The sequence below is a fragment of the Canis aureus genome, chromosome 1 (assembly GCF_053574225.1).
Source record: "Canis aureus isolate CA01 chromosome 1, VMU_Caureus_v.1.0, whole genome shotgun sequence".
In the NCBI taxonomy this organism is placed as follows: Eukaryota; Metazoa; Chordata; class Mammalia; order Carnivora; family Canidae; genus Canis; species Canis aureus.
In genome coordinates this window covers 89,476,066-89,501,631 of record NC_135611.1, presented here as the reverse complement: position 1 = coordinate 89,501,631, position 25,566 = coordinate 89,476,066, and the positions used below count along the sequence as shown (strand labels likewise).

Below are 25,566 nucleotides of genomic sequence, written 5' to 3'. Positions count from 1 at the left end.
GTAAGGTTAGGTCCTTCCAGCATAAAGCACACCATAATTAGAATTATTTACTTGTTCTAAGGTCTTTTCCACCCTGAGGCTATAAGCTTCATTCAAGCAAGGACCGCATCTGCTTTGTCTCCTTACCCTGGAACCACAGCACCAAACCCAGGGGCTGGCATACAACAGTAGTTTGTTGTTCAAATAGATGAAAGAGGTGTTTAAGACACTTCTCTGATTAATCATGAGGACCACTTGTGATGTTCCATTTTTTTTAAAGAACTGATTGCCTGAGAGTGGGATGTTAACAATTGAAATGCTCTGGGAGGTTTGGACCTGTTGAATGTTCCGAATAGGGGCTGTCCACCCCCCACTGAAGGTCCCGTATCTCACAGAAGCATATATATTTATAGGGAGTCTTTGTTACTTATCTGACCGAAAGGTCCAGGCTAATCCAATTCCTACAATGGTTCACTCTCAAGTTGACCTATCTTTATTAGCCTGAGCTCATTCAAAGATGGGACTTAGTGACCTCTGGAGTAGTGTGATTCTTTCTCGCTTACATGGCCATTTGTCATTTTTCCTGTCCCTTCTGACCCCCATCCCCCTGCCATCAGTGCCAAGCCTGCACACAAGTCAGGCTCCTGACTTCTGATAAGCGAGGCTTCACTTAGTCATGCCGTCCAACATGCAATACCTCACTGGGTCTCCAGGGGATGCCACAATGACCGCCTTGGCCTTTCTTTGAAGTTGAAAGTTAAAATGAGTTTTCTCCAGTTGCTTTTAAGTAATATAGTTAAATATTACAGTTAGGTTGACCCCTGTCCCCCCTACATCTCCCCTTTGACGTGATCTGCCTTGTGCTGACCGGCCTACTGACCCGACAAACGTGGCCCAGCTGCAGGAGGAGGTAGCAGGAAAGGGGACATGTTATACTTTAATTAAAAAAGCAGTTTTGTGTTCCCAAATGCTTGGGACAGGTGCTGGAGGTTCACCTACTACATCCTGTAGAAACTACAAAGGCCAGACCTCCTGAGGGCCCATGGTCTCTTCTCCAGCCAATGCAGTAATCAGGGCTGGTATGGACTTGGTCCCGTGAAGGTTCCTTCCTAACTAGGCTGTCAGGGTGTCAGGAAGGGGTGAGGTCTGGCATCCTTTCACTCCCCATTCCCACCATGAGCTGAGACTTTGTCAAGGTGTAAGAACGGGGTGAAGTCCGGCATCTCCTCACCACCCCCCACCATGAGCTGAGACTCTGTAAGCATCTCTGAACCTGAAGCCCCAGCTCAAAAAGAGGGAGCACAGGCCCTTGTGCTCTTATTCCACCTCCTGCCAGAGGTAAATGCAAAATAAGGCCTCAGTCCTGAATGAGGCCATGGGGGGACCTCTTGGTAAAGCAAGTTCAAATTGTATTCCAATCAAGTGCCCAGCGGTATTGTCCTTGCTCTGTGCATGTAAGTTTTGGGGAAACAAAAGCCTGAGGCGGCTGCCGGGTCATCCTTGCCCTGCTTCCCAGGGAAATCCTCTAGCTCTTAAGGACCACTTTGCATCTGGGTGCTATTTACTTTCCTCCACTTAGTATTTCACATGGTTTCCTCACTTACTCTCCCTCTCTTTATTTGGTCCTTACTCTTCTGCTCTCCTGTCTCTCCTCCCTTGTTCCTGTATTTTTTGGTGGGATAGCATTTCTATTTCTTCACATGCTGCCTGTAGGAGCGCCGGGCTCTATATATCAAACTAGAGTGGCCTTGGCTTATTTACGTTGGGGTCCCTAAGAACAGACTCAGATGGAAAGCTGCACAGAGCAGGTCTCAGGAGTATCCTGGAGGGAAGCGCAGGTGGCGGCAGTGGCGGGGGAGAAGCTGACCCACGAGGGCTTGTCTCTTCTCTACCCAGAGGCCTCAGCCAAGCCTGCAGGGAGCCCTGGATCTGGACAACCCTGCAGGCCGAGCTGGATGGTCCCCCATGAGGGACTAGTAGGGGGAGCTGGTTATCAAAACCCAGAGGCTCAAAGATGGGGTCTGTGGAGCAGGAGCCCCTGAGAAGGCGGCCCTGGGAGCTGTTGGCACTTTTGCAGGGGCAGCCAGGCTGGGTCTGCAGGGGACAGGGGAGCTGGGATTTGATGTCAGCTGTTGCCGCTGGGGTGAAGGGGACTGTTGGGGTGAGGCTGGTGGTTCCAAGGAGCCAGTGGAGGCCGTGAGCCCCACCTCCTGCCACCCTGTGCCCTCTGGTGCCCCCTACTGGCAGAACCCAACAGGAAGGTGGTACAGAGGAGACCCACCCAACACCACCGAGCAACACCAGAAGCGGAGATAAGGTCTTAATAAGGGACACATCTGGCAATGGCATCCACAGGTGGGAACAGTACCAACCAAGGAGACGCACCTCCACCACCTTTTTAAAAAAAGGACAGGTGCCTTCCATGACCCCGATCCCCACCTGGCCAGTGTCTCCTTCATTTAGCTTCTTTTTTGAGACTGATCCTGAAATGAGCATGAGATTTAATGCTGAAAACTTTAATTGGCTCCAGTACCACCTCGTGTTGTTGGCCTGGAACGAAATTTCTCCTCTGTCTCCCCGCCCAGTCCACAGGCACCCTCACCAGGCCCCTCTTGATGAGAGACGTGTGAGGGTTTTCCAGTCCTGATTTTTCTGGAATTTACGTGCACCACTCTGCCCTGGGATTCTAACCTGTCACTCATGCTCCTGTTTTGTTCCCCTCTTTCTCCTACGCGGAGGGGGCTGCGAAGGTCAGGCTGTTTTCCATCACAGGCAGCCCAGCAAGTGCTGTCTCAAGGGAATTTTGATTCCCTGAGATAGACCAAAGCACTAAGTGGGGCTATTTTCCCTTGATATGGATTTGGGGGGAGGTGCGCATGGGGGGAGGGAGAATTGATGTAATCGGGGTTTGGCAAAACAAGTCAAATTTTTGTGGCCTTTAAGAAAGGCCACAACTGTCCTAACAAATTAGTAGAGAACACTGAAGCCAATACTTATTTTGGAAATTAGATCCTGGAGCCCAGAGAAGGGAGCTAAGGGTCCTAGGTTGTCCATGCCTTGCAACCTTGAGGGCCTGGGTTGGCTGGTAGAGGAGGAGGCTGAGGGCACGGGGTGGGAAGAGCACAGTGTGGCTGCAGGGGCCTGGGTTGGGCTGCCCGTCCCTGCTTGTGGGCCATGGCCAGGGTCCTGCCACCCGAGGCTCAGAGTTCTGACCTGGCACTACCGAAGGGGCAATGGATTCTATGATCTCTTATTTTCCTACAGTCTTCAGATATTCAAATCTGAGGTTTCCTTCTCTTCTTACCACCTACTTAGGACCCCTAATGGATGAGCAGTTTCCTCCTATCAGCCCTCCAAGTGTCTTTACCTTGTCACTGCTGCGTAGGATTTGTCACCCGACGCCCAGCCTGTCCTCGGCTGAAGCAAGAACACGGGAGAGCCTCTATGTGTGCTTTACATCAGGCACAGAACTAAGGTATATCAAGGTGTGACTTTTTTCTGCTCCCAAGAAGTGACCATTGACCATAATGACTTGAGTACCCACTGTGCGCCAGGCTTCCTGTACATTCTAACTAAATCTTGGAGGTTGGTTCTCATTTTGAGATACAAAACCGAGCCTCACGGCCCTCGGATGACCCAGGGCAAGAAAGGGACAAAGTGGGATTTGGAATCCAAAGCACAGCATAAGGGCAGCCTGGGTGGCGCAGCGGTTTAGCGCCGCCTTCAGCCCAGGGTGTGATCCTGGAGACCCGGGATCGAGACCCACGTCAGGCTCCCTGCATGGAGCCTGCTTCTCCCTCTGCCTGTGTCTCTGCCTCTCTCTCTCTCATAAATAAATGAAATCTTTATTTTTTTAAATAAAATCTTAAAAAAAAACACATCATAAGAAAATGATATTGAAAATCTTTTCATTCATCAGGATTATGTTGAGGAAGTCTCACTCTGGCACTATTGCATATTTTATTTTTGTTCTTTGTTTTGTCTTTGTATGCTGGTTTTGACGTAACTTTTTAATACCTCTATAATACCTGCTTCTCTTCCCTCCCCACTTCCTCCTCACAGAGAGAGAGCAAATCTTTGACTTTGGCAGGCAAGAGAATCATGCAGGAAATTAGTGACATCATTTTGCCTTTGCTGTATACGTTTTCATAGTTACCTCCTATGTACAGATTTTCCATTTACAGTTAGAGACATGGTTTCCTTATAAAATAAACTTTAAAAGCTGCATAAGGGGCCCCATTTTTAAGCGTCTGACTCTTGACCTCAGCTCTGGTCTTGATTTCAGTCTTGCACCCAAGCTCCACACTGGGCATGGAGCCTACTTAAAACCAAAAGCAACAATAACAAAACCCTGCATCAGGTTTAAAAAAACAAAAACAAAAACAAAAACAAAACTTGAGTACCTCATCACTGAGGTGGTACTTGGTTGTAGCAAATATCCTGAGGGTATGACCTTAGATAACCTTTCTGAACATTTAGACAGCATCCTTGTGATGCAGATGTATGACATGTAGAGCAGATTGTCATTTGCTTCCTGTGGGTCTCCTGAGGAGAGGCATGCTGGGCAAGTCATGACAACCAGGCACATCTAACTTTCAAATGCACACTTACTGGGGGAAAAAGCTGTGCCTCGTTTCCCACTGCTCTGTAAAATCGCAGAGTTTGGGGGGAAATTTTACTGTAGTTTTGCTTATTACCATGCAATTTTTCTTCTTTAATATTCAAATTGTGTTTATTACTATAAGGAGCTTAGAGCCTTTGAAGTACTTTATTTTTAACATGCATCCCCTGCTGCCTCCTCCTCCACACACCCACAGGACATTGAGAATAGCAGTCAAATGTTGGAGCCTGCTTCAGTAATCATTTACCAAGCAGAAAGCTTATTAAGAAAAGTCCAGGGACTTGTAGGGCACGTATTTTATTCACATGGGGCATGATGACGTGTGGTAAAACTTTGGTGTCTTCTAGAACACGCAAACATCTGGAAATACAAACTGGAATTTATGTGTAGGGGTGAACCTTTTAAAAAGAGCTCCTGGGGGATCCCTGGGTGGCTCAGTGGTTTAGCGCCTGCCTTCAGCCCAGGGCGTGATCCTGGGGTCCCGGGATCGAGTTCTACATCGGGTTCCCTGCATGGAGCCTGCTTTTCCCTCTGCCTGTGTCTCTGCCTCTGTGTGTGTGTGTGTCTCTCATGAATAAATAAATAAAATCTTTTAAAAAAACAAAAAGAGCTCCTGGGACCTATTTTAGTGTTATCATGGAATTTCAGCAGAAATTTCAACAAGTGGCCTGTAATTTCAGAGGTGAAAGCCTGTGGGGTGATGGTCGCGGGAGAATGAAATGAAGCTTACCTGGGTGCTCAGGTGTGAATACTTGATAGTCAGAGCAGCAGTTAGATCCTCAGCCTAAAAAGTAAAGGAGCATACTCCATGGTACTTATGGTATCAGCTTTCCAAAAAGACCAGCATACAGAGTCAGTTGGCTTGGTGTTTCTATTAGGGAATAATTGGAAACAGTAGAATTACTTAGGACAGCATGGTCTCCTGACCAGCATAGTCACATTCCCCAGGAAGACAGGTTGCCAGGCCCCACCCCAGAACAACTGAATCAGGACCTCAGGGGAGAGGTCCCAGCAAAGTCCCACACAAGGTCCAGCTTATGTTTTAACAAGCCTTCTAAGTGATTCTGATGCATACTCTAATGTCAATGGAACCACCAGTTCAAAGGAAAGGCAGTTTCCATTTTACACCTCACATCTGTCTGAAAATCTGCCACATGCTGACCGTAGACATAAGTACACACAGAATGAGCAGTAGTTCCTCCTTACCTCTTCCCTTTGCATGCTGAAGAAAATAAATACAATCCTCTTCTAGGCTAGAAGAGGACAACTTTGCCACCCTGACTGAATTCTCTAGGGCAACCACAGTGTTCTAGAACCCAGGGCTTGACTCACAGAAAGTAAAGAATAAGAACATTGTGATTGTTATTTTAGCAACTTAAGATGTAGGATCTGACACAGAAGAGGATTACCTCAGAAAATGGTGCTCCTTGATTATCTCCTAGACAGAGCTAGGCCCTGGCATGGGCAAGGGGGGACACGCTAGAAGGGAAGCAGAGAGTGTCTATGTGTTGCTGGTGGGGGTAGGGTGAAATGTGTCGCGGGGGTTCCCTTGCTTTCACAAGGGTGTTCCAAAGAGCCCAGGGCTGGGTGCCTACTCAGCTTAGCCATGGTTTTAGATCTTTATGGCTCTGCTAAAAAGATCTAAAATTCATGGGATAAAATTTAGTCTGTCTCTTCTCATCTCTGGGTCTCAATCCATTAAGAGAACAGATACCATGGTGATTTTAGCTTAATCCCACAAAGGAAAGGGAGCCTGCCTTTCTTCCTCACCATGGTGTCTTCAGGCCTGGAATACTACCTACCTCAGAGGTGATAAATACTTGAAAGTATCAGTGGGGCTGGTGGTAGAGTGTATTAAAAAAGTGAAAGGTAGGGCAGGATGTTTCCCCTTTAGACAATGAGGTGGGAAAGAGCCAGAGGCTGACACTCCCTGTACAGCATCTTGGTTTATCCAAGGAAATCTAGGTAAGTGTGAAAAAAAAGTTTGGCAGTCAGGGGTCAGGAGTTGGGCAGAACCGAACTTACATGGGATCATGTAAGAAAGGAAAGGGAAGAAAATGAGTAAGGAGAGTCCAAGAGTCCATAAATTATATATAAGCAAATTAGGGTGGTTTAAAGTTATGTTAACTAATATTCAAGGCGATCCCCGGGTGGCTCGGCGGTTTGGCGCCTGCCTTTGGCCCAGGGTGTGATCCTGGAGTCTCGGGATCGAGTCCCACATTGGGCTCCTGGCATGGAGTCTGCTTCTCTCTATCATAAATAAATCTTAAAAAAAAAAACTAATATTCAATAAGTATTAAGTTCCAATTATGTGCCAGGTACTATATGGAGACACTTGTGATTTTGCAGTAGACAGAAATCCCTATCCACATCGAGCAGATAGCAACTGGCTCCAGAGGGAATATTAGTAATAGCTACTTAATGATCTAATAATATCAGTTGGGGGTGTCTGGGTGGCTCAGTTGGTTGAGCATCCAGCTCTTGATCTCTGCTCCAGTCTTGATCCTTAGGGTCACGAGTTCAAGCCCTGCATTGGGTTCCATGCTGGACATAAAAGCTGCTAAAAAGAATGATGATAACAATACAGTAAAAGAAAAAGGATATCAATTAATGATTGATTACCACCTGCCAGGCTGTGTCACCATCAGCTCACTTAGACTTCACCAAGGAAGTAGTTGGTGAGCTTCTGTTCTTAGACCAGCTCTCATTTTTCCCAGGGTCATTCTTAAGACCTCGACTTTTCAGGGTACAGGCCTTGGGAGTGAGCAAAGGCAGAACTCGTGGCCTGGGATGTTGCATTTCAGCATGGCTACTAATGTGTAGGCAAGTCACCTCCCCACTTAGAGCTGGCTACCTATTGTACTTAATGGAATAATAGTTTTTGGTGCTGTTTATATGAAAAATAAGTTTAAAAAAATGATCTTAGAAGAAACATCAGATGTTTCATGGTGTGTTGTCAGGAGAATATTAACAGTGAAAATACTATAAATTCTCAAAAATGACTTAATAAAAAAAACAAGACTACCCAATTGACATGAGTTTAGTTGAAAATTCCAGCCAGATGGTGATTACCAAAGAACACCTTACAGCTAAACATACATACATATTCTTCTGTAAAAATTTCCATAAAGAGATTAAAAATATACATATAGATAGATATTCCAGCCAACTGTGCCTGTATCACAACAGTACTCATAAATGTCAAGTTTTTGAGAAAGTTTCAGCTTTCTCCAGGGGTTCTTACTGTTTCTCATACCTTCTACATCTAGAGTTTGCTATGCTAAACTAATTTCAGTTCTCCATTAAGTTGGCAGATGATTATACGGCATCTGTACTGTCCCGGGTGCTGGGGACACAGCAGCAAACAAGAGACAGGGCAGTTAATTGTCCAGTGGGAAGACCGATCCCGGACACGTAAATCTCAAGTATTCAGAGTTGTGACAAGAGGGAAGGAAATTCATGAGCCTGTCACGGACTTTCACGGAGTCAGGGGAGTCCAGGATGGCTCTGAGAAGAAGGGGGGCTTTGAGTGAGTCCCAGATGGTGGACGTTCTGTGTCCACCAGGCAGAGAGGAAGAGAGTGGCTGGGAGGCACAGAGCCCACTGAGAGATGTTTTTGAGTCCACGGGGAGTCAAAGATGTGCCCTGGGTTTCTGGCTGCGCAGACCCTGCCTAATGGCTCTTTTGGTTGCTTCTTCGTTTCCCTTACAAGACTGAGGACGTCTTGAGGGCAGGACCAAATCCCGTTTCTTTATCTCAGGCATCCACCGTAACCTCTGATGCACCTGTACTGAAGGAATAAGTGCATGAAGTCAGGATGTTCTCATCACACAAGAACTTAAAGGCACTTGGACTCAGAATTGGCCCCCCATTCTGCTTCCTAGCAGGAGATCCGGCCTCTCGCTGTGTTCCCCTTTCCACGTATTGCTGGGGCTGTGCCTGGCAAACGCTTGCGTGTGGGTGAGAACAAAGTTCTCTAGTGGTTGGTCGTGGTTAGGGGCCCGGGCTTCGTAGCTAAGCTGCTCGGGTTCAGTTTCTGGCTCTGCTGCTTCCTAGCTGTCTAGTGTTGAGCCAGTTACCTGTGCATGCCTCATTTTCCCCACCTGTAAAGGGAGGGGGGCCTAGTAACAGTGCATCAGAGGGTGGTGGGAGGTTTGAGTGTGCTAATAAAGTGCTGAGCGTGGTCTCTAATGCACAGGAGGTGCTGTGTAGGGACTAACTGTGCTCTGTCCTGCACATCAGCCCGGCTTTGCTTCCTTTGCTCCCTCAGCAGCCTCACACTGTTCTTCTGCGCTGAGGGCCACCACCTTGTGTCCCTGAGCATCTCCCCGCTGCCCCCCTTCACCCGTAGCCCAGGAGAGCTGAGCCCTGGCATTCCACATAGAGGCATAGACCAGGGAGAGAGCATACAGAGGGGGCCTTCCCGCTCCCACACAGGTGCATACCGGCTTAGGGTTGGTTTCCACGTAGGCTCATGACTTGGTCCCAGCGTTTTCCACGTGACCGGAGACCCTTCAGCTATTTAGCCAGCTGTTTCTCAACAAAGATTCCCAAACTCTTAGGCCAGTCTCACCTGGGGTCCAACAGGTCCAGGGGCTCTTCTAGGGCTCAGAATTCCCTGGTCTATCAAGGACTGTCTCAGCTGTACTACAGTTGAAGAATTGGAGCATTCCTCTGGGAACTTAACTCTATTTATAACATTATCTCTATGGGAAAAAGTATTCCGAGTGACAACGGATTTCAAGAATATTTAGATCCCAGCCTTTCCATTGCTGCAAAACTGCTGGTAACTGTTTCTTCACATGTAGAGATTACACTGAAGTTTTTTAAAAATTGCATTTAGAATAAACAAATAGAACAAGGAAAAAGCAGATGTTGCTTGTATTTTGGGATGAGGTTTTTTTTTTAATCAAGTGATTTTTTTTTTGTGAAACAATGTTTATTTCAAAAGGTGACATTATTTACTGTTCATTGGCCACTGAATTAAATCTGTATGTGTTTAATCTCAGTCTTCGCAATAACCCTCTGAGATGCATAATAAAGAATCTGAGCCCATTTATGATGCTTAGCTGCTGACAGCTTTGAAGGTCCACCCTTCTGCCTCCTATCTTGACAAGCTTATAAAAAACAAAACAAACAAAAACCTTGGGTGTTCCCTCCTTTGGCTCTGGTTGGAAGTTTAAATCAGGTAAACTCCAGTTGCAAGGGGAAATCCCCCCCACCAAACTCAAACCACTGTCCTTTCTCTGTTCCCCTAAAATGTTCTTATACTTGCTTGGCTACCCACCCCCCCACCCCCCGCCCTTACACTCTCCAGAAAGCCCCAGAAGTTCTGTGACTAATAAACCTTTTTAGAGCCTCAGGGCATCTGTGTGGCATCATCAGTCTCAATATCCAAACCGAATTTTGGGTAAGGGGTGGATATACCACTCTCTGTTTTGCAGATGAGAATGTGGAGCCTCAGAGATGAAACTGCTTGCTAGAGGTTATAGAACCAGATAACTGGGTCTTAACCAGTCTACTCTTGTCCTACTTCAGGTCAGATGAGTTTTGCCTTTTGAGAATTAGTGTATAGGGGCACCTGGGTGGCTTAAGCATCTAACTCTTGGTTTTAGCTCAGGTCATGATCTCAGGGTCCTGGGCTCCACAATCAATGGGGGATCTGCTTGAGGATTCTCTCTCTCTCTCTCTCTCTCTCTCTCTCTCTCTCTCAAAATCTTAAAAAAAAAAAAAAAAGAAAATTAGTGTACAATGTTGCATCAAGGACTCATACCTCTTGCTAATATTTAACACCTACCTTGTCTCAAGGTATGTCTCTTGTCTTTTTTTATGCATTAACTCATAGCATCCTCTTACCCCCTCTGTGAGCTAAATACCATTGTTATTCCCATTTTTGTAGATGAAGAAGCTGAGTAGCAGCACACTTAACTGATTCAAATTCAACCCACTAAGAAATAGTGATGCTTGAACTTGAACCCGGGCTTTGTGGCTCAGAACCCAGGCTTTGTGTACACTTAGCCACAGGGCTACGATGCCTCTTACACGGTATACAAATAAAAGAGCTGATGATGAACCCAGTGTACAAGGGTTGTATTCTTGCCACTGCTTCAGGACATGTTTTAAGGAAACCCTATATTAATAACACATTCTCTGGTTTCATTAGTGCAAGGGGAATCCATACATATTCCCTCAATACTGGAAACTTCTAGAAGGAAAAGCCAATTATTTGTTGTCACTAACATCCCTCTCCTTTGCCCCCAATAATGAAGAAGTTGCTTTTTATACAATGCGGGCTCAATAAATGCCATTTAAATAGCTTAAAATCAGTGGGTGTCGCAGAGCAAGTCCTTGCAATTTCACCTCCACCCCCCATACTGTGCTACGCGTCATTACAAATTGGCCAAGACTCTTCAGCCATTGCCATGGAAACTCTCTAGAATCCTTGTTCTCCGTCTTGTGCCATCTGTTTGACTAAATGTATAGCAAGGAAAATAATTTGTAATTTCTCATAGGAAAGAGCCCCAAATTCACCAGGAAAATGTATATTTTTAAACCATCTGCTGCCCCTCTAGGCTTTCCAGCAACTTCTCTGAAGCTAATAAATCGTACAAAATTTTTCATGGTTGATTCACCATATATGGCTACTAGCTCTAGAAACCTAGTTATTTGGAAGGGCAGGAAAAACTATGAAAGAAAATCAACACAAATTACACTACTAAGAATTGGCACAGATGTGCACATTATTTCAGTCTGTGTACTGGAGTCAAGGTTAGCTGCTTTTAAATCTTGGCCTTGACCTCCTCTCCCTCAAAAGCCTCGGCCTAATTGCTGTAACATTTCCCATGAACAAAGCTAGCTAATAACACAGAGCTGTCAGAAGATAAAGGAGCCGATGAAAGACTTTGAGAAATAAAACTTTATGTAACTGTCAAATATGGTCACTCCTCGGAGGAGATAGAGCAAAGCTAGAGGCTGAAGTGTATGCATTGGAAGGTACTTCATTCAGGTTGATGCATTTCAATCTGTGCTCCAAGGAACCCCTGGATTCCCTCTGATTTCCCTCTGGAGCTGCCAGAGGGAAGAGGTGAGTGTAATCATCCCAAGACCCACCTACCCCACTTTCCCAGAACACCCCTATATTTATTTGGTTGTTACCTGAGGATTCTCATAAAAATTGGTTTTAACAAATAATCCAAGAAACTCCTGATATAGTCCAGCTACCTCATTTTAGACTTGAGGACATAGAAAGCCAGAAAGGTAAGTGATTTGCTAAGAGCTCAGGAGATACTCAGGTGTGGCCAAGAGTAGAACAGTTCTCGGAATCCCCAACCTAATCCTCTCTCGTTGATCTTTTAGGCTGGAAATACGTTAATGCACATCTGCCACTTAGAGTTCTGAAATATTTTCTCAGTCCCCTTCCTGAAATCCATTCTTTTGTCTACTAATGTCTTCTCTGATTTTATTTTCATCTGGCCAGTGGCATTTGCTGCCTAGTAAAGATTTTTCCAACAATATCCTCATTGCTCTTCAGGCAGATAAATCGTGTTTATTTCCTGAAAATTCCCAGTGCATATGTATGCTTCTGGGACAAATAAAGCCACAGAAGCATACTAGCAAGGTTCTAGGTCTTGATATCTCCAAAAAATGGTACTCCGTGTGATCCACTTCAAAGAAAGCACTTTTTGTTCATGGAATGGGACATAATCATATGTCAATCATAAACCCTCTCTCTGACAGAAGTTAAATAGCTAAATTCATCAGATCTTCCAGGAGAAAAAATAATAATGGAGAAAGGCCTATGTTGTCTTTGTTAAATGGAACAGGCTCCAGGTGATAGCATTGGTACTCGAAGAGACCGTGGAGATGATTTCTCCTTCAGGAGAATCTATGGTTTCCAATTTCAGTTATCATCATCTTCTTCACCATCTTCAGTGCTGCTGCCACATCTTGAGCACTTACTATGGACCCAGCAACTGGTCTAAGCTCTTTACCAGCACTGCCATTTAATCTCCATGATCCCTCTGGGTATCATTATTCCCCCATGCTTCAGGTATGGAAATTAAGATTCACAGTGGTTGAATCAGAGCCCCAGGTTCGCACAGCTGCATGGAAGGCCATTCACTCTACCTTCTGTGGTTGGTGACTCCCAGCCTCACAAAGCTGGTAGATGGCAGATTCAGGAATCACACCAGGACTATCAGGATCCAAAGCCCATGGTCTAATCGCTTATGCAAGCATCTGCTTCAGAAATTCATACATGTGTTCAGACTCTGAGTCTTGTATTGATAATTGTTGATAATTTGTTGATAATTATGAGTCAAGAAGGAAGGAAGTTGGCTATTAAGTGGTGGGTGTGACGCAAACCCGAGACAAGTTCCCAAGGAGACTTTATTCATTCTGGGTTTCTTGTTTTCCCCCAGATATAAAATAATTTTAGTTTCATGGTATAATTTTTTTTTTATTCTTAGTTTGAAGTAATTTCAAACTTAGAGAAAAGTTGTGTTGAGAGTAAATAATTCCCCACCACTCGTTATCAGATTCAACAATTATTCACACTTTGCCACATGTGCTCACACACATTCCCTGTTTACAATCTCACATATACACATATATAATTATACATGTACACATGTTAGTTATCCTTAAAGTGTGGTTCCCGGGAACCAAAATCACCTGATGAGTACTAGTTAGACATGCAAATTCCTGGAATTTACCCCAGAATTGCTAAACCAGAAATCCTGGGGTGGCAACCTTAACAGCCTGCCAGGGTATTTCTGGGATTCACCCAAGTTTGAGAACCACTGTCCTGTGGGAGACCACTTGATAGGGAATTGTTTTAAGTACTTGCTCTTTTTCTCATAAAAGGAGAGAACTTGGGAAAACTTGGAAGGTGTAGCTCAGGGTTTCTAGGGTTGATCATGACATAAAAAAATCATTGTTGAGTTTTTCAGCAGCCCACTGAATTGGTTCATATGAAGGGACTCTATAGGCTAACATAAGTTCTAGGACTTAGTGTTTTCATAAAGATTCAAATAGAACTTTCCAAATTGTTGCCTGGAATGTATTCATTTCTGTGTACTTAATCCCTCTGAAGCTGTTCTAATTTTTCTGCTCATACTCATATAAAAGAGATCTTACGGAAATACACATAAATCATTATAGAGAAGCTTAATTATTGTATAAATTATGGTCACCAAAGTGGTTTATTAGAATTTTGAGAGGATGAGAGTTTGAGTTGAATCTCCCCTTTCTAGAAAGCAGTTGAATAAGACTGTTAAACTTTGAAGTGACAGATGAAAACATCAACCATGTAAAATTCACATTTCTCCCTTTAAGTAAGTGATTCAGGGTTTACAAACTGCAAAGTGCAGTATTCCCAGCTTCAAAGCATGTGTGTGTGTGTTTGCTTGCAAGTGGAGCCTTAGTCTTGCAACAGGTTTCGTGGTTACCAACAATTATTTCTGTAGTCAGGGTCAGTTACCAGCCATCGTAAAACAGGCTGCCCATGACTATGTACATAGAGCAAGGGATAAACTTCCATAGAAGGAACCCTGGAAAACATCTCTTTGGGCTATTAAAGTCTGCGTATATCTCTGTGAAGTAGTCCTTTTAGGGAGGTTTCTTCTTAGTTAATATGACATTAAGTCATAATAAATAGCTGAAATTATAAAGCCTAGATGATCCATTTATTTCAGACAGAAGTCTGTAAAGAGGGATGCCTCGGTGGCTCAGCGGTTGAGCTTCCGCCTTCAGCCCAGGGTGTGATCCCAGGATCCAGGATCGAGTTCTGCATCGGGCTCCCTGCAGGAAGCCTGCTTCTCCCTCTGCCTGTGTCTCTGCCTCTCTCTCTGTCTCTCATGAATAAATAAATAAAATATTTTTTTTAAAAAGTCTGTAAAAAAAGAGGAGGAGGTGGGGGGGGGAAGAGCTGTAAAAGGCAGAATTTGGGGCAGTTTCTCAGTGTTTTAAAACAAAATCTGACCTGTATTTAGAATTTGTGTGTAGGGAGGGAGAAGGAAGTTTAATAATCATTTCCTGGGATTTACAGGCTATGGAATTTAGATGGTATTTATGTATGTTTATTCATAAACGTCAAAAATCTCTGTCTCACAACACCTCAGCAAAAAGGAGACAACAAATGAACAAAAGACACAACCTAATATATTTTGGGATTTTATTCCTCCCCTACAGGCAAGATAATCTTTTGGGAAACTGACCATTCTCAAAACTCCCCTTGTAATGTTGACCCCATGTCGTCTCCTCCCAACAATCCCAGCCATCAGTTATAGGTAAAGTTTTGCAGGCCCCCTCCTTGTACTATCCACCCCTGCAGCTCTCTCCCTTTAGAATTGACTTTGACATTTAGCAACTCCTTTCTCCGTAACTTTAGGTCCCAAATCCAGCATGTGAAGTACTGTTGCACATCCTGTTTTATGATACGGAGCCCAGAAATGACACATTTCTGATAAGTGAGGCATGAGAATTTATCAATATAGCTTTTATGGCAATATAATCACAAGAGCTCTGAACTTGGGATCCAGTAAACTGAGTTTGAGTTTGGCTACTAATGAGTTTGTAACCTTGGGTTCATGCTAACACTCATTGTCCTCATTTGTAAAATGAGGTGGTTGGAGTAGGTGGCCTAGGAAATACCCTTGACCACCCAACTTCTATGATACTTTTTTCCCTGGTTTAATTGAGATATAACACTGCATAAGTCTAAGGAGGAAAATATAATGACTCATCTGTATTGTGAAATGGTTAATACAATAAGTTTTGTTAACATCTATTGTCCCATATAGATACAAAGAGAAAAATGTTTTCTTTCTTTGTGATAAAAAATTCTTAGTATCCACTCTTTTAACAATTTTCAAATATGCTATACAGCAATGCCAGCTCTAAGTCATCATGTTGTATACTATCTCCTTAGGACTTACTTATGTTATAACTGGAAGTTGGTGCCTTTTTACTACCTTCCTCCGACTCCCCTGCTCCACCCTCTGCCTCCAGGAACAAGTTTGATCTGCTTTCCTATGAATTTGATTTCTTTTTTCTTAAGATTCCACATATAAGTGTGATGAGACAATATTTGTCTTTCTCTGATTTACTTCACTTAGCATAATGCCCTCAAGGTCCATTCTTGTTGTCACAAGTGGCAGGAATTCTTCTTTTTGTGGCTAAATAATAATCCATTGTATACATTTACCACAACTTCTTTATCCATTCATCGTTGTTGGACACTTAGGTTGTTTCCCTGATGTGGTTTTTGTAGATCATGCTACTAAGAGCATAGAGGTACAGAAATCTCTTTGACACAGTGTTTTCATTTCCTTTGGTTATATTCCCAGAAGTGGAATTGTCAGACCATATAATAGTATTAATTATTTTGAAGAGCCTCCATACTGTTCTCCAAGTAGCTATATAAGTTTACATTCCCACCAACAGTGCACAACAGTTCCCTTGTCTCCACATCCTCACCAGCAATTGTTCTCTCATCTTTTAAGGTTTGTTTGTTTGTTTGTTTGTTTATTTATTTATTTTTGACAAAGAGAGCACGGTTGGGGAAAGGCAGAGTGAGAGGGAGAAGCAGGATCCCCGCTGAGCAGGGAGCCCAGTGAGGGGCTCGATCCCAGGACCCTGGGATCATGACCTAAGCCAAAGGCAGATGCTTAACCGACTGAGTCAGTGAAGTGCCCCTATCTCTTGTCTTTTTGATGATGGTCATTCTAACAAGTGTTGAATAATACCTCATTGTGATTTTGATCTAATAATTAGTGATGTAGAGTACCTTTTCATGTATCTGTTGGCCATTCATATATCTTCTTTGGAAAAATGTCTATTCAGGTCCTTTGCCCATTTTCTAGATTGGATTATTGGAGTTTTTCTGTTACTGAGTTCTAGGAGTTCTTTATTTTTTTTTTAGATTTTTTTTTATTCATGAGAGACACAGAGAGAGAGAGGCAGAGACACAGGCAGAGGGAGAAGCAGGCTCCACACAGGGAGCCCAATGTGGGACCAGATCCTGGGACCCCAGGATCACACCCGAGGCTGAAGGCAGACACTCAACCACTGAGCCACCCAGATGTCCCATGTTCTTTGTATTTTTTGTATGTTAACCCCTTTTTGGATATATGGTTAGCAAATATTTTTTCCCATTCCATAGGTTGCTTTCCACTTTGTTGATCACTCCTTTTGCTGTGCAGAAGCTTTTTAGTTTGATCTGGTCCTATTTGTTTATTTTTTATTTTGTTGGTGTGCTTTATGTGTCCTATCCAAAAAGTCATTGCCAAGACCATATCAAGGAACTTTCTTCCTTTGCTTCCTTCTAGGAGTTTTGTGGTTTCCAGTCCTGTCTTGCATTTAAACCTTTAATCCATTTCAAGTTAATTTTCGTGAGTCCTGTGAGAGAGTGGACTAGTCCCAATCTTTTGCATATGAATATCCCGTTTTCCCAGCATCGTTTGCTGAAGAGATCATCTTTTCCCTACTGAGTATCCTTGGTTCCCTTGTTAAATATTAGTTGAATGTCTATGCATGGGTTTATTTCTGGGCTCTTGATTCTGTTCTGTTGGTCTGTGTATCTATTTTTATGCCAGTGCCATATTGTTTTGATGACTATAGTTGGATAATACAGCTTGAAGTCTGTAAGTATGATACCTCCTGCTTTGTTGTTCTTTCTCAGGATTGCTTTAGCTATTTGGGGTCTTTGGTAATTCCATATAAATCTTAGGACCTTTTTTTACTTCTGTAATAAATGAAACTGGAATTTTGATAGGAATTGCGTTGAAGCTATAGATAGCTTTGGGTAATGTGGACATTTAAACTATTAATTCTTAAAAAAAAAAAATAAAAAAAAAATAAACTATTAATTCTTCCTATACATTAATATGGAATACCTTTCCATCTTCTTATGTCTTCTTAGATTTCTTTGATTGTTATCTTACAGTTTTCAGTGTAGATATCTTTCACCCCCTTGGTTAAATTTATTCCTAAGTATTTTATTGTTTTTGATGCTATCATAAGTGATATAATTTTCTTTATTTTTCAAATAATTCATTGTTAGTGTGAAGAATTGATACCGAGTTTTGCATGTCAATTTTATATTCTGCAACTTTGCTGAATTTGATTAGGTCTAACACTTTTTTGATAGCCCTCAGGTCTATGTAGATATATAGATAGATGGTTGGATAGATATTCATGTCATCTGCTAATAGAGACCATTTTATTTCTTTTTTTAAGTTCTGATGCCTTTTATTTCTTGCCTGGTTGTTCTAGCTAGAACTTCTAGTACTATGTAGCATAGGAGTGTGAAAGTAGGTGCCCTTGTCTTGTTTTGATCTTAGAGGAAAAGCTTTCAAACTTTCACCATTGAGAATGATGCTAGCTGTGGGCTTACTGTATATGGCCTTTACTATATTGAGGTACATCTGTTCTGTACCTAATTTGTTAAGAGTTCTTATCATGAACAGAAGTGGAATTTTGTCAAACACTTTTTCTGCATCTATTGAGATGATTATATAATTATTTTCTTTTATTCTATGAATGTGATGTAGCAGATATATTTGTGTATATTGAACCATCCTTGCATCCTAGGGATAAATCCCGCTAGGTCATGGTAAATGATCTTGTATTGTGCTGCTATATTTGATTTGATAGTTTGTAGATATAAAAATTTTTTTAATTTAAATTCAATTTGACAACATATAGTATGTAGATGTAAAAATCTACATCAGCGATATTGTCCTGTGGTTGTCTTTTCTGGTAGTCACCTTACTTGGCTTTGGTATTAGGGAAGTGCTAGCATCTTAAAATGAATTTGAGAGTGTTCCCTACTCTTCTAATTTTTTGAGTAAGAATCTGGTAATTATTGACATTAATTGTTATTTAAATGTCTTGTAAAATTCACCTGTAAAACCATTTCATCCAGAGCTTTTCTTTGGTGGTAGATTTTTTTTTTTAAAGATTTTCTTTATTTATTCATGAGAGACAGAGAGAGAGACAGAGAGAGAGAGAGAGAGAGAGAGGCAGATACACAGGCAGAGGGAGAAGCAGGCCCCATGCAGGGAGCCCGATGTGGACCTGATCCTGGGACTCCAGGATCATGCCCTGGGCCTAAGGCAGGCGCTAAACTGCTGAGCCACCCAGGGATCCCCTGGTGGTAAATTCTTAATGTCTGATTCAATCTCTGTATTAGTAATTGTCCTGTTCATATTTCCTATATCTTCCTGATTCAATGTTGGTAAGTTTTATGTTTTATGATACCTTTTTCACATTATGTCCCAACAGCTACAAATATAAATTTTTTAAAAATAATAAACAGGACTTAAAAAGAAAACCAATATTTTAAAAACTCAGTGTACCAGAACGTATGCCAAGTGTGTTTTTATGGGTCATCTAATGTTATCTTTACAATGACTGTGTAAGGCGTTTTGGTTTTCTTTCCATTTTATAGATAGAGCAATGAATTTCAGAGAAGGTAAATAATTTCTTGTTATTACATGGGCTTAAAGTGCCAAATCTGTCATTTAAACTACTTGGATTTAAATAAATAAATAAATAAATAAACAAACAAACAAACTACTTGGATTTTATTTTATTTTTTTAAATTTATGATAGTCACACAGAGAGAGAGAGAGAGAGAGAGAGAAAGAGAGGCAGAGACATAGGCAGAGGGAGAAGCAGGCTCCATTCCCCGGGGGCCGACGTGGGACTCGATCCTGGAGACCCGGATCGCGCCCTGGGCCAAAGGCAGGCGCCAAACCGCTGCGCCACCCAGGGATCCCTACTTGGATTTTAGATCAAAGAGAATTGAGTCTGTATTTATAACTTATTAATAGAATAAAGCCCCTTCCGATGTGAGTTTGATTATGGATATGTATTTTTATGTACATATATTACTCAGAGATTGTTTAGAAAGTAGAGCCAGAATCCACAATCATTTTAGAGTGAGAAACTTGGCAGGGTAGAAATATGTAACTTGCTTAAGGATAAATGTTCTGGTAATAGAATCAGAAGGTAAGGGATTTTTCATAAGGCTCTTCTGGAGTTTGAGAAGAAGTCAAAGATTCCATAGTGGGAAAAGTAGAAGTTATATAGCCTAGCCATATACTATCTAGGGAGAATGAGAAAAATGTACTCTCTGTACTAAGCTTTTTAAAAATCCAAGTAGTTATTTAATGAGTTGCAAATGCTTATTTGATATCCTATGAGAGATGCCCCTCGAGGAATGTGTAGATGGTATCACCTTCCCAAGAGTCCTAACAGACATGCAGAAATACCAACCACCATGGTTCAGGATATTTACTCGCTAAGCAGCACATGACAAGGCTGACTTGTTCTGTTACGAAAATGTACCATTCACTTAAAGAAAGTGAAAATCTTGTGCAAATCTTCTCTGACAATAGAAGGCATCACCTAAAAAAGACAGTGTCAAAGTAAATGCTTCCAACTGAAAGACACTGGCCAGTAAAACTCACCTGCCTGTTTCCCCAAGACCCCTGATCTTTGCCAAGAGATGAGGGTTTCCTTTTGCTTAATGAAGTAAACAACTCCATGCTGCTGAATCAACCAGTCCATGTTCTATGTCCGTAAGTGAGAAACATCCTGGGGAAAATGCCCAGATCTAATGACTCCTAGGTATTTAATGTATGATTGTTGTATTATCAATGTTTTCTAAAATTTAAAGAATGTCTCCTGATGCCAGCAGCTTTAGGGCTCTGCAATAAAGCAGCAGAGGAGATATTTGGGGCATTTTGCACTTTCTTTTACCACTATTCTCATTAGGGCCAAGTCTCAGTGAATTAATTCTACCTCCAACAGTCAAATGCTATCTAAAATCATTGTTAACTTTAGGTTCTTTAGGCTCTTGTTTAGAGCATAAGCAGCAAGAAGAAACCCTGGAAAAACCATGTTTTGAAATGTTTCTTTTCTAATTGTGCTTTTATATACCCAGTTGGACAAAACATCTAGTTCCCTTAGGGAAAGAATTATCCACATAAACAAAGATAGTAAAGCTGGTTTTTTTTTCCCATTTTTGCTTTTATTTCCTTCTTTCATCCATCTGTGTAATGACTCATGGACCACACCACTTACTGGATGCCAGAAAGTACAAAATGACAGAAGCATCGAATCTGTCCTCAGGAAGTACATATTTGGCTCGGTAAGACAGATGGATAAATAATTACTAAAATATGCGGTAGAGAAACCTATTTGAGGGGGGGAAAAGATGATTCTGAGAAAATGAGGGATTGACCCAACGAGAGGGGATAGAGCAGTGAGGGACTCATCAAGGCAGTGGTGTTGCTCGGATTAGCCAAGCAAAGATTGGGAATAGCAGGAAGGAGCAGAGAATATTCTCCTGGGACCGAGATCCTATCTACGGCTTCTCGATTTTCTATTTCACTTGGGCCAAAGAGAATCTATAGGAGAACAAAAGGAAAAAAAACCACTACAAAGCCTAAGGAACAATGTGGTGTCCAAGCTTGAGAGAGTGTGTGTGAGAGAGAGAGAAAGAGAGAGACAGAAGCATTTGGTGGAGAGTTAAACCTCTAGATGGACAATAAACAGGTTAGGGATTGGGACTGAGTGTCCAGAAATAGGAGGAGGGAATTAAAATGCCTTCTACTTTTTTATCTTGATTGTTAATGATGAGCTGGGATGAGAATGGTTTTTATCCTTTAATTACAGCAGTTGGTGGATAGAGTATTCAATTGTGGATCATTTTTGTTGTTGCTATTAAGTCAATTATACAGTTATTTGTCTACATTTAAAATTTTGGATGAGTGAAATTTGCCATTGTCTTCCAGATATTTAGTGTCCAGACTCCTCCCCCAAGAGAGTACTCTGAGCCACCCACATAGTCTAAGCAATGACAGGAATGCTCTCATGGACTCTACGTGTGCAGATATGGGGTATAGTAGAATGTATATTTTAGGGTCACCCTTTCTCATCAATGTATACCCTAGAGCAGAGATGAAAACAGGTTTCAGGTACCGACTCTGATCTGTAGACTAGCTGGCTTTACAGAAATCTCCACCGTGCAGGATTCCACAGCTGTGTCAAGAACTGGCAAACATGAATGTCTTGATTGATAAGCTGTGCATGTTGCTTGTGGACCTTGATACCACTTCTAGCTTTGCCACGAGGTAGTTTTATGACCTTGAACAAGTCATTTCACCTTCCTAGACCCCAGCTTCTTCATATTTGAAAAACGGAAGTTGGGTTATTCTTCCTCTCAGCTTTACATTCAAATTTTAAGTGTGGGGAGTACTTTTTCTACATAAGATGCAGAGTATTTTTTTCTATCGCAGATTCATATCTGAGTTACATCTTGTACAGTCTGGTACAAAAAGGACCCTGGATATACCATTTTTTTAAAAGATTTTTTTATTTATTTATTCATGATAGTCACAGAGAGAGAGAGAGAGGCAGAGACACAGGCAGAGGGAGAAGCAGGCTCCATGCACCGGGAGCGCGATGTGGGATTCGATCTCGGGTCTCCAGGATCGCGCCCTGGGCCAAAGGCAGGCGCCAAACCACTGCGCCACCCAGGGATCCCTGGATATACCATTTTAAGAAGTAACTCACTTGAGGCTTAAGCTGATAGTATGTTCTATTTTGATAAAGTGGCATTAATAATTTGACAGTCATACACAGTTCATTGTGACCATGTTTGGGCATGAACATGTGGTACTTTTAAGGTCTGAGTGGGAGTTGTGGCTGGGCCAGGGCCTTAGCTGCCACTTAGCCAGGCTTCTCATCCTTCTACTCTTTCCTTATATGTCCTTTCTTCTGGCTCTAATCCTTTGTTTGCTCTATTTAACCACCACATCTCCTGGAGTCAGGAGGGGGCTGGAGTCCTGCCTTGCTGGAGGTCAAGGTCTAATTCTTATCATTTGGGTTTGGTGGTAGATAGAACTGTTGGAAGGTGGGTAGTTCAATGAGGCAAAAGGTTACAAAGAAATGTCTAGATGGAGTTCTCAAGGCAGTGTCTAAGATTGGCACCAGCCGGGTCCCAGGAAAGGAGGCAGGTTTGGAGAAATCTAAAGGCCTACCAGTAACACCCATGGATGTACCTTCTCCAAATTGGGCCTCCCACAAAGCATATTTGAGGGAACTTCCTATAGGCTTGTTTCTCAGGGCTGCCTCTACTTCTTTGGGTTCAGAAGAGCAGCAGTAAGCAGCCTGGTGATCCTCCACCCCACTGAACAGTAGACTCTTTAGGGAAACTGTTGAAAAATACTGATGCCCAGTCCCTAGCCCCAGAGGTTCTAGAAGAATCAGTCCATAGGGAAAATTGGGAACTAATTTATGGGTACATTTTTGAAACTCCCCAGGTGATTAAACTGTACAACTAAGATTGAGAATCACTCCGTTAGGACCTCAACAGTACATATTTACTTTAAAAGCTGTCCACAAAAAAAAAGGCTAATCTGCATCCCAGGGTGTATCCTGGTGGCCTGTGGTTAGAATTTGGACTGCAGATGTATTTTGCTTGGCAAACACAATGTTAAAACAAAAAGCAAGCAAACAAAGGCCGTAAATTTGAATGCCTTTTCAGGAGGCCTGACAGCAGGCCTTTATGATTTTTGTTGCTTGTATGACTTGTGTAGGTATTTGGTTTGGCAGCTTCTGGTCTCCTGAGACCAGTATAGAGAAGAGCAGTGGGAATAATGGTGGGTTGGGAGAGTGAAGACGTGGGTGTAAAGGTGAGGAGGTTTGAGATGGAGGATGGCAAGAGGAGGATCAGAAATGTGCAGATAATCTATTTGAAAATATGACTCCTCGTTCCTCTGCGTTTCTACCTTATTGCCACATTTTTGTGACTAGAGTAGGGCTCCAGCCCCAACTCCATGACAGGCCATTCCCAAGGGGGAGGAGTTCTCATAGGATGGATCAATTTTAAAAACACTCATAGGGCCAGGGTGCTAGGTGATGATAGACAGGAGGAACTCGCCCCAAGGAAACCTGTCTTTGGACCCTGGTTGGTACGCTGAGTTGGGTCTGAGCAACGATCTCAAAAATGTTGTTGCTTCCGGCCTCCTCCAGCAGCCTTTGTTGGCAATGAGAACTATTTCCCAAGGTCAGGGGCAGGGCCTTCACTTCCTTGCAGAAAATCAGAAGGTGTGGGTGGACTCTGGTGTTTGTGGTTTTCCTACCCACTGCAGTATTTCTGAATATGTAGATAATCTCTTTCTGGGAACCTACTAACACCTTTTATCATAAACTCTCAACACAGAGAATGGTACTAATTCATTTTTAACCCAGCGTTTCTACCACAGATCCTTGCCTTAATTCACCTGGGAGCAGAGCCCGCCACCCCTGCTCCAGCAGCGCCCTCCCAGATGCAGAGCAGGGATGCTGGGGGCGGCAAGGAGTGGTTGATGGGCCTGGGTCACTTTCAGTTCTGTTCTTTTTACTTACAGGTAGGGCCACAAAATCTCAAAGTTCCCTTGGTGATAGCACATTACCTCTGAATTAAAGCTGAGAAGTAAGAGTTGTGTGGATTGGCTGTCCCTTTTCAAACTGCAAAAGCCAGCTCGGGTTTGCGGTCAGCCCTTCTGTTTCTGCTTCCTTTCAAGGGCATTACAAGGGTGAGACCAGCTCTTGTCTTAATCCTGTAAATGGGTATGTACCTGTCCACATTGAAAGAGCACGTGACACAGACACCTTCAAATATGGTGGAAGGCAAATGGCCTGGGTTTCCTGCTGGACCTTCAAACACCGTAGCTCCTCATGCTTCCAGAGCCACTATCTTGTACCCTCAGCTCCTGGGAACTTAGCTAGAAGCAGGATGTACTATTTTCTGTTTCCTTGTTTGTTGTAAGGCCCTAAAACACACAAGACTTGAGTAACAAGGATCTTATTGGGGGGATGAGAGCTACAGCAATTTATGCCAGTCTTCTGGACTGGACGACACAGGAGCTATATGTGCTCATCCCTCCAATTCACATACGCCTGCCACCCTGCCGCCGGGTGTGGGGGGGTGGGGTGTGGGGGGTCCTTGAAGGGACATAAGAAAGAAGAGTATCTTTATTTGAACATAACCACCTCACTATAGGCAAACATAAAATTTCTACTAAATAACTTTTAGACATTTCAACAAAAATAAAGATCAAGAATGTGGAATCATTCTGGCTTTAATCTTTATTCCTTCCTGTGGCGTAGGAGGTAATGATGTCTCTCTCTCTCTCTCTCTCTCTCTCTGTTCATGAGCCGCCATCTTATTTTGGGTTTGGGGGTTTTCCTATGTCCATATGTTCTCTTCATCATCATGCAAGAGACTTATTGCCATTAAAAATGATTTCATAAAATTATTGCCATAAAGATTATTTTTATTACTGCTGCTGACGTGCCTGCTCCTCCACAGGATATTTTTATCGATCTTTCTCTCTCTCTCTCCATGATGACCTGATAACACCTTCTCATGCTGCCCTTTGTATGATTTACAGCATCCCATTTTCTCTTTGGTCACCTACCTAATTAGTGACATGCCCAGGGTCATCTTAGACTCCATCCCGTCCATTTTTTTAAAGATTTTATTTATTTATTCATGAGAGACACACAGAGAGAGGCAGAGACACAGGCAGAGGGAGAAGCAGACCCTCCACTGGGTGCCAGATGTGGGACTCGATCCCAGGACCCTGGGATCACAACCTGAGCCAAAGGCAGATGCTCAACCACTGAGCCACCCAGACATCCCCCATCCTGTCTATTTTGATGCTATGTTCATGACTTCATTGGTCACACTTTTTTCTCCAGTTACATTTGCCATGTACTGGTTATTCCAGTCCTTTAGAAGGGCTGACCCCGGCACGGGACTCCGTCCTGCTGTCTCAGCCCTGAGGAGCTCTATTGCCCTAACCCCATTGTCCTGCATAAAGAAAAACAGCTCTCTCACTGAGCCATGTTTCTTTGCAAAATCGAATCCACAGAACACTAGGTAATTGAAATATAAATACATTTAA

General features: G+C 42.8%; 1 long non-coding RNA gene across 1 annotated transcript in view; it reads left to right on the top strand.

Annotated features, from left to right (window-relative positions):
* LOC144319679 (uncharacterized) overlaps positions 1 to 25,566 on the top strand; it is a 68,893-nt gene that overhangs the window by 13,582 nt on the left and 29,745 nt on the right. The window contains exon 2 of the long non-coding RNA XR_013385436.1: positions 3,295 to 3,454. This is a non-coding gene — a long non-coding RNA (uncharacterized LOC144319679). The remainder of the gene's footprint in view (positions 1 to 3,294; positions 3,455 to 25,566) is intronic.